Source organism: Alosa pseudoharengus, unplaced genomic scaffold, assembly GCF_046254945.1.
Source record: "Alosa pseudoharengus isolate Yale_2024_CS ecotype anadromous, Long Island Sound unplaced genomic scaffold, YU_APseudo_1.1 YU_APseudo_1.1_scf_6, whole genome shotgun sequence".
Taxonomy (NCBI): Eukaryota; Metazoa; Chordata; class Actinopteri; order Clupeiformes; family Clupeidae; genus Alosa; species Alosa pseudoharengus.
Window position 1 is genome coordinate 33,255,120 of NW_027468848.1, and position 8,642 is coordinate 33,263,761.

Genomic DNA, 8,642 nt, shown 5'->3' on the forward strand with positions numbered 1-8,642 from the left:
CCTCTGGAACATAGCATGACTTAATAAGTGACATTACATTCCCAGTGTCCAACAGTGCATGCAAAATTTGCCCATTCACGGTGACATTATAACAGACAGTAGCCTCATTGTCTTTCTGATGTTTGTCCTCTTCCCTAGGTACATAACAATAGCCACTAAGCTTTGGCTTTCTTGCTGGACACACCGATGCTTTGTGGCCCGGCTGCTGGCAATAAAAACAGATTAGCACAGGTCTCTCCTCTCCAGGTTCTCCTTGTGCCAACACAGCTCCGAGGCCAACAGCAGAGGCATCTACCTGGACCAGGAAGCGTTTGGTGAAATCCGGACTCTGCAAGACAGGTGAAGAGCACAAGCGAGTCTTCAGTGTGTCAAATGCTTGTTCACAGTCCTTAGTCCATTGCACTGGATTTTTGGCTGCCTTGGTCGTGAGATCTGTGAGGGGGGCTGCTATGGTTGCAAAATCCGGAATAAATCGTCTATACCAGCCTACCAGGCCTAGGAAGGACCTGACCTGTTTCTTCGTGTGAGGCCGAGGACTGTTGCGGATGGCCTCCAGCTTGTCTACCTGTGGTCGGATCTGGCCTCCACCTAGATGGTATCCCAGGTACTGCGCCTCACTCCTAGCCCAGTCGCACTTCCGCTGGTTCAAACTCAACCCGGCATCATGGATTTGGCCTAGCACACGTTGCAGATGTTGGAGGTGATTGGCCCATGTGTTGCTATAGATCACCACATCCTCAAGATAAGCGGCACAGCAGTCCTCACATCCTTGAAGGACGCGGTCCATTAGCCGCTGGAAGGTGGCAGGAGCTCCATGAAGTCCAAAGGGCATTACAGTAAACTGGTATAGGCCCACAGGAGTCTGAAAAGCGGTGTACTCACGGGACTTCTCCTCCAGAGGCACTTGCCAATACCCTTTACAGAGGTCTAGGGTGGTGATAAACCTGGCACGGCCAATCCTCTCAATCAGGTCATCTATCCTAGGCATGGGATAGGCGTCAAACCTTGATACGGCGTTGAGTTTGCGGAAATCCATGCAGACCCGGAGCGTCCCGTCTTTTTTGGGCACAATGACCACAGGGCTGCACCATTCACTGCTTGATGCCTCGATGACTCCAAGCTTTTTCATGGTCTCCACCTCCTCCCTCAGCGGCTCGAGCAGCCTCTCAGGAATGCGGTAGGGTCTTTGTCGGATGGGTGTTGACTCCTTCAAGTGTATAACATGCTGCCGCACCGTTGTCTTCCCTGGCCTTTCCTGGAACAGGCCCGGGTACCTCAAGATCAATTGCTGCAGGTCGACTCGCTGGTCCTTGTTCAGGTGCCCTAGGTCCACAGGACTCTGGCCTTGCCAGGCTCTCAGGTCGCAGGGGCCTTCATCTTCCTCCACATTCCTCACCATCAATGCCTTGGCTGGACTCTCTTGCCGCTCCTTCCATTCCTTGATCAGGTTGACGTGGTAAGTTTGCTTCTGCTTGCCACGGTCAGGATGGAGGATTTCGTAAGTGACCGGTCCCATCTTCCGGGTGATGGTATATGGCCCCTGCCATTTCGCTAGCAGTTTACTTGCTGAGGAGGGCAGGAGTAACAGGACCTTTTGACCCGGCTGGTACTCTCGACATCGAGCGTGTTCGTCATACCAGCGTTTCTGATTGTGCTGAGCCTTCTTCAGGTTATTCTGTGCCTCCTCACGGTACTGCTCTAGCCGATCCCGCATCTGCAAAACATACTGCACCACTCCCATGATACCTGGACTGCTGCTGGTGGGCGTCTCCCAGCTTCTCTTCAAGAGGTCCAGTGGACCCTGTACCGACCACCCATACAGCAGCTCAAATGGGGAAAACCCAGTTGAAGCCTGTGGCACCTCCCGATATGCAAAGAGTAAAAATGGCAACCACTTATCCCAATCTTTCCCAGTATCACTGACAAATTTGCGCAGCATGTTTTTCAGGGTTTGATTAAATCGTTCTACCAAACCATCGGTTTGTGGGTGATATGGTGTTGTTCGGATAGCAGTGATGCCCAGCTGATGATGGAGCTGTTTCATTAGGCGCGATGTGAAATTTGTCCCCTGGTCGGTGAGGATTTCCTCCGGGAATCCTACCCTGGAGAAGAGCTGGACCAGTGCGCTAATGATCTTTGGTGTGGTAATGGAGCGCAAGGGGAAGGCCTCCGGATACCTGGTGGCATAGTCACAGATAACCAGTATATACTGGTACCCTGACTGACTCTTCTCCAAGGGGCCCACAATATCCATGCCAATGCGCTGGAATGGAGTTGTGATGACCGGCAGAGGATACAGTGGGGCTCTGTCAGATTTACGGACAACACTAGTCTGTTGGCATGTGGGGCAGGTGTTGCAGAATGTCAGGACGTCAGTGTACATGGAGGGCCAGTAAAAACGTGAGCTGATTCTCTGGTAAGTTTTCTGATGCGCTAAGTGCCCGGCCCAAGGAATGGTGTGTGCCAGCTCTAACACCATAAGTCTACAACTCTTGGGTACTACCAGTCGCTGTTTCTCCCCATCCCTTACGTACAGCACCCCACCCTCTATACTCAGCTCCTCCCCACAATGGTTAACAGGACTAACCTCCCCTGCCCTTTTGATTTTAGCAAACAATGGTAATAATGTTTTGTCTTCTGCTTGGAGATTTGCTATGTCCTCTGGTATCTCCAGGTTTGGTACTTTAAGGTCCGTTACCTCTGGCTCTACAAGGGGTCTCCCTAGGTATTTCTCCACTCGCCGTTGGAGGCGTGGTTTTCTTGGGCCTTTGGTTCCACCATCCAGCAGACTATCACAGAAGTCTGGGAGTGGCTGTAAACCAGCTTTCGCTTGGGCCTGTGTAAGCACGGCACCAGTCACATGGTTGGGAACAGGTTCAGTCAAATCACATGGCAACAACAACAAATCATGTAATATAGGCATATCTCTTCCCAGTATCATGTCTACTGGCAAATCAGCAACCACCCCAACATTCAACAGATACATTTGATCATTCACAGTCACAGTAACCTCTGCAATAGGATACCACTTTTGATCCCCATGTACACATTGTATTGGTGTGGTGTGGCTATATACAACACTGCCCTCTGGAACATAGCATGACTTAATAAGTGACATTACATTCCCAGTGTCCAACAGTGCATGCAAAATTTGCCCATTCACGGTGACATTATAACAGACAGTAGCCTCATTGTCTTTCTGATGTTTGTCCTCTTCCCTAGGTACATAACAATAGCCACTAAGCTTTGGCTTTCTTGCTGGACACACCGATGCTTTGTGGCCCGGCTGCTGGCAATAAAAACAGATTAGTCCCTTACCAGTTCCAGATGTATCTCGATCTCTGCCCGTCTCTTTCCTTCTACTCTCCCAGCCCCCAGAGTTACCTCCAGTGCTGTGCTTGTCTCTGCAATCACGGGTACCTCGAGGCAGATGATGAGTGGTGGCGTGGTGGTGCCCCTTTACGTGCATTGAGGTACTGCTGGGCCAGCTTGGCTGCCGACTGGCCGTCTTCTGGCTCGTGCTCTTTCACCCACATCCGAATGTCTCCAGGAAATACCTGCAACAGCTGCTCAAGAATGATGGCTTCTCCAATGTCCTCTTTGCTGTGCTGCTCTGGCCGTATCCACCGTCTGTAGAGTCCCTTTAGCCGATGGTAAGTCTCGGTAGGTGTCTCTCCCAGAGGTATGGCCGTCTCCCGGAACCGCTGACGGTAGGTCTCAGGAGAGATGTCGAACTTCTGCAACAGCGCCTCCTTCAGGTCATAGTAGCAATCTGCCTGATCTTCCTCCATCGCTGAGTAGGCTTCCAGGGCTCGTCCAGTCAGCAAGGGCACAAGTCGACAGGCCCACTCATCTGTTGGCCACCGCCAGGTGCAGGCTATGCGTTCAAAGCGGAGGAGGTAGTTCTCTATGTCCTCCCCCTGCTGGTAAACTGGCATCTTTGGGTCCCGCATATACCCCCTCTCCATAGATGCTCGACGTGGATTACGGGGCCCCGACAAAACCTCTGGCTGATATGGCAGAAAGTCTTCGTCATCAGCTCAGCCGCCACCAGCAGAGGGCCCCGATGACTCATGCAACAGGTATGAGCGGGTGGGTTGATCATCATATCCCCCCATGGCGCCACCTGATTGCCGTGGTGCTGCCATTGGTAACCCGAGCCCCTGGATGGCTGGTCCCCGCTGCCGCTGAGGTTCTGGTGCAACACCTGGTGCTCGGTCTGGTCGTAGAGTCTCCCGTAGCTCACTCAGGAACCCTTCCTCTCGCCTCTGCTGTTCCTCCATGAAGCTTCTCATCAGCCCAAGGAATTCAACATTTTGGCCCGTTGTTGTAGGTTGAGCTGGTTGGGTCTTCGGTCGGCCCCTTTTCCCCTTGTCCTCATCTTCGTCCGTGGTATCCATTACTTTCTCTTCCTCTTGACCGGTCTGTGAACTGCGGCTTCTCTTGGCCTTGGCCTTTGTTCGGGCTTTGCGATTGGCCATCCCACCGCTGCCACCAACTGTCGGGAAGGCTCCTTCCGGGTCCAGTAAACTTTCAAAAAAAAATGATGGCTCAACCACAATAGCACTTACGTGCAAAGGTTTTTTTTTTATTTTAGCCCATGCAAAACAGTGCCACCGTTAAGGTGAGAATAGTCCTCAATATCCACATGCAGAATAATATTCAAATTGACCAGAAACAAAAAAACTATAATACAAAAATTAGCTGCAGTATCTTCCCTTCACAGTCACCAACTCAGTTGTACCTACTTCTCTTAGGTCTCAACGTCCACTCTTTTTCATCAGGCCTACCCAGCCTGCTTTTAACCCTGTAACCCTGCCCCCATGGTCCCAACCAAAACATGCAGGGTTGTCACATACTTCATAACATTCAGTTACAGGATAAAATTAAACATATGATTTGAAATAGCAATCACACAACATGAAAAGTAGGTTCTTTAGCAAATGCATCATAAATAAATACAGTTCACATCTTCCTGTTTACCATATGCTTTGAGTCGGCTTATCAACCCTGTTATCTCCCCCTCCCCATGAGCTCACCCCACTTCCCTATTTCGCGGGACAAATTCTTTAAAACAGTCTCTGTGCCTCCAGTCTGGTTTGTCCCAGAGCAGCACCCATACCCGGGTTGCAATAAGCGAACTGAATTCTTGCGGAGGGATATGAAAGACGTTAACCAACCCGTTGCCATTGACAGCGGTGATTAAATGCTTTGCCGGTGATTTATGTAGATTTAACATAGGCCCGAACGTTGGGAAGGCCCATTCATGTGAATGGAACTTTCTGCAGCACTCTGAAGAGCCGTGTAATAAGCTATAAGAACATAACCAATTAAACATGAAGAAATCCAGGTCATCCAGATCAAAAGTTATTTTTTAGAGATGGCGCCGGGCGCCATTTTGAATTTGGCTCTCTAGCAAAAAATGCCGGGATTTTTGGGAGGGACATGGGGGCTAAATCTTTTCTAAAGGGTCCATAGAGGTCAAATCAATCATCAAAACATTGTTGCCAGAGGATGGTCACAGAACCTCACATTATGACCCGACTAAACTCGGGTTCAGTCAGGTCTGGGCCCAGTTTCCCGATAACGACGGAGACACGCTCTTACGAGGGTTTTCTACGATTCATCTTACGATCGTTCGTTTGGTTTTTCCGACTGTTTCCCGAACATGCTCGTAGTGTGAACGTGCGTGCACTGCTCTTAAAATGCTCTTAAGGGGAGCTGTCCACGTTAATAGTTCTGAAATATCCTCTGATTTGATGGTGGTGTCAGGTGACTGCACGTCACAGCTATAGGCCTACCGTTTAAACTTCGGATCTACACATTAATTCACATCAGTACAAAAATAGAAACACTTTGAGATCTGCATGTAAGCATTCCAAGTAGGTTATATACCACACAATTAAATAATTGTAATTATTTAAGATTAGATTTTTGCACCATGCAATACTTTTTCGCTGTGTCACTTAAGAACACGTTTGAAGATAAGAAAGAAGTCGAGTAAGAAAGTGAGGAAATGTGTAGGCTTAGATTTTGATGCAGTAGGCCTACAGACTAAACCACATGTTCCTTTATCTGCTTGTACCCTTATAGGCCTAATAAAATATTAGCCCTCACTTAGCAAAGATAATGGCAAACTATTCTGGCAACGTCTCGTTTCATAACTTGATTGCATTTTTGTCCGCTTTTCATCACATTATTATGACCATTAAATGTAGGCTATGCTATTTTGCACGCTAAAATCTGATTCATCACAGGTAAACACAATAACGAATGGGAACGTAAGTTAGATTATGTATTCTAAATTGTAATTCCTCTGTATGTCCTGTTGGTGACCTCGGTGAGAAGTAGCCTACTGTTAAGACGCTCTTAGCCGGTAACGAGAACTCTGGAGCACTCGTAGATCTACGAGTGTTTTCATGACACTCTTAAGCTACGATGGTTTCGAGAAACAGTCGGCAAATCTTAAGACGTTCGTAAGAGGGACTTTACGATGCTCTTAGCCTTAAGATGCTTTCAGGGAACTGGGCCCAGATCAGTTCTGTCACAGATATGGAGCGCAGAAAGGCCATTTTTAATCACTAAATAAAAAAAATGCCACTTATTTCTGTAAGGCGCACACCACATATGTCTGTAAATTGCTCAGCCCCAGAGAATCCCTCCATCATGGCAATGATATTGCCAGATTCAGGACAGTCTGCCCTACACACACATGAAATGCATGTAGAGCTATGAGCTTGCTGTGGTGAGATACATTTCGTGTAGAAATACACAGTTTGCACCCACTGAGAGCTTAAAGTCTCACTTTTTAAACGAGCCATTGTATGTGTTCATTGCTATAACACAGAATATGCTGTGGCTGTACAAAAATCATCAACAACGGTCTAGATTGCTGGCACTCTAGGACAAAGCTTTCGAAAACAGCTTGGCATTCAATAAGTTAAAAACAATTATTTAATAAATATTTCAGGAAAATATAAGTTCATAAAATTAATTTTATAGTTCAGTAGGCTTTTCAATTTCATTATCCTAAAAACCCAGAGTCACCCCCATACCAGGATGGTTCGACCCAACCTGTCACATGCCACCCGCCATCACCTGTCATTCACTGTCAAAACTCAAACGATGGAGTTGTGGTTGAAGCGTACCGGTAATTCTTGTGCGCTGGTTAGGGGGTACTTGCCTGAAAAAATATTTCACAGGGGGTACATCACTGAAAAATGGTTCAGAACCACTAGCCTGGCCTTGGCCTGTCTACGTACTTCCGGTCGATTTCTTTTCCCTACAGTACTCCGTCTGGAATAGGTTGATCCGCTTTCGTTTACTTCGGCAGTTGGGCAGCCGACCAACCAGCGAACAGTGGGCGTCCCTGAGAGCGATTACGTACCCAGGCATGGTGTGTCAATTACTACGTCCCCGCCCCTGAAGCAGATGCTTGGAATACATCAACGTAGGGAGCGAAAATGACTTATACTTTGAGCAAATGTAAGTAATACTTTAGCCTATTAACAGGAGTGTCATGAACGAAGTCACAGTGGAGTAGGATGTTATATTGTCAGCTAAACTTTAGTCATAGATTTTGTCACTTGAAATAGGCTACTAACGTACCCGAGTCAAACTGTAGTTTAGTAGGCTACATGGTCGGGTCAAAATTGCTATTTTTCAAACACTAAGAAGGCTCGACATAACTTGAAACTTTGATCGAAGCATCATCAGTGTCTCTACATATGAACTCGAGCATTAAGAACATTGTTCGTGTACACATAGTTTACTAAAAAGAAAGATTTTGGACAACTCACTCCTTGCAAGATGGCAAAATGGCAGCGAGCAGAAAAAACAAGTGAGTTGTTCAAAACCTCTCTTTTAGTAAACTCTGTGTACACCAACAATGTTCTCAATGCTCGAGTTCATGTGTAGAGACACTGATGATACTTCGATCAAAGTTTCATGTTGTGTCGAGCCTTCATAGTATTTGAAAAATAGCGATTTTGACGCGATTGTATCAAATAAGTAGTAGCCCTATACGAATCCCATTCAAAAGGTCATTTCACCCGAAAACGACAACGCATACAAGCTTAAAAGTGGCGCTTTGGACGTACTTATGCATTTATATGAAAGTTTGACTTGGGTACATTCACAAAACACTATATGATGCATTTTGGCGAGAGTTACGCAGATGAAACGTGTGATTGCACCCGTGCACCCGGGGCGTGCTGCAGAGAAACTTCAGAGAGTCTGGTTTTCCAGGCTAGAGAACCACTGGGCTATTGTGACATCTCTGTATTGATTTTCTGTGTGTTCGCTCTGTTCATTAAAGCATTAATAGGCTTGGGACACATGTACTGGTGCCCAGCTCCTGATTGTCCCAAAACAGGAGCTGTTACTAGTTTAAAGGCATTGAGGTGACATTGGCAGGATGAGTTCTCTGAGCTTCATGTTTTCTTTTCAGCTCTTCATTATTTTGGTGGGCCAGGACCGGGTTGGGGGCATTCGAACAACGAGCAACAATATGGCCATCCTCACCACATTTAAAACGGAACCAAGGCCTCGGGAAGCAAGGAGCATCATTTCGAGGCGTTTGTGACCATACAGCTGGTTTCAATTAGATGTCTGCAAGCCTGTGAATTCATTTCACTCTTAGT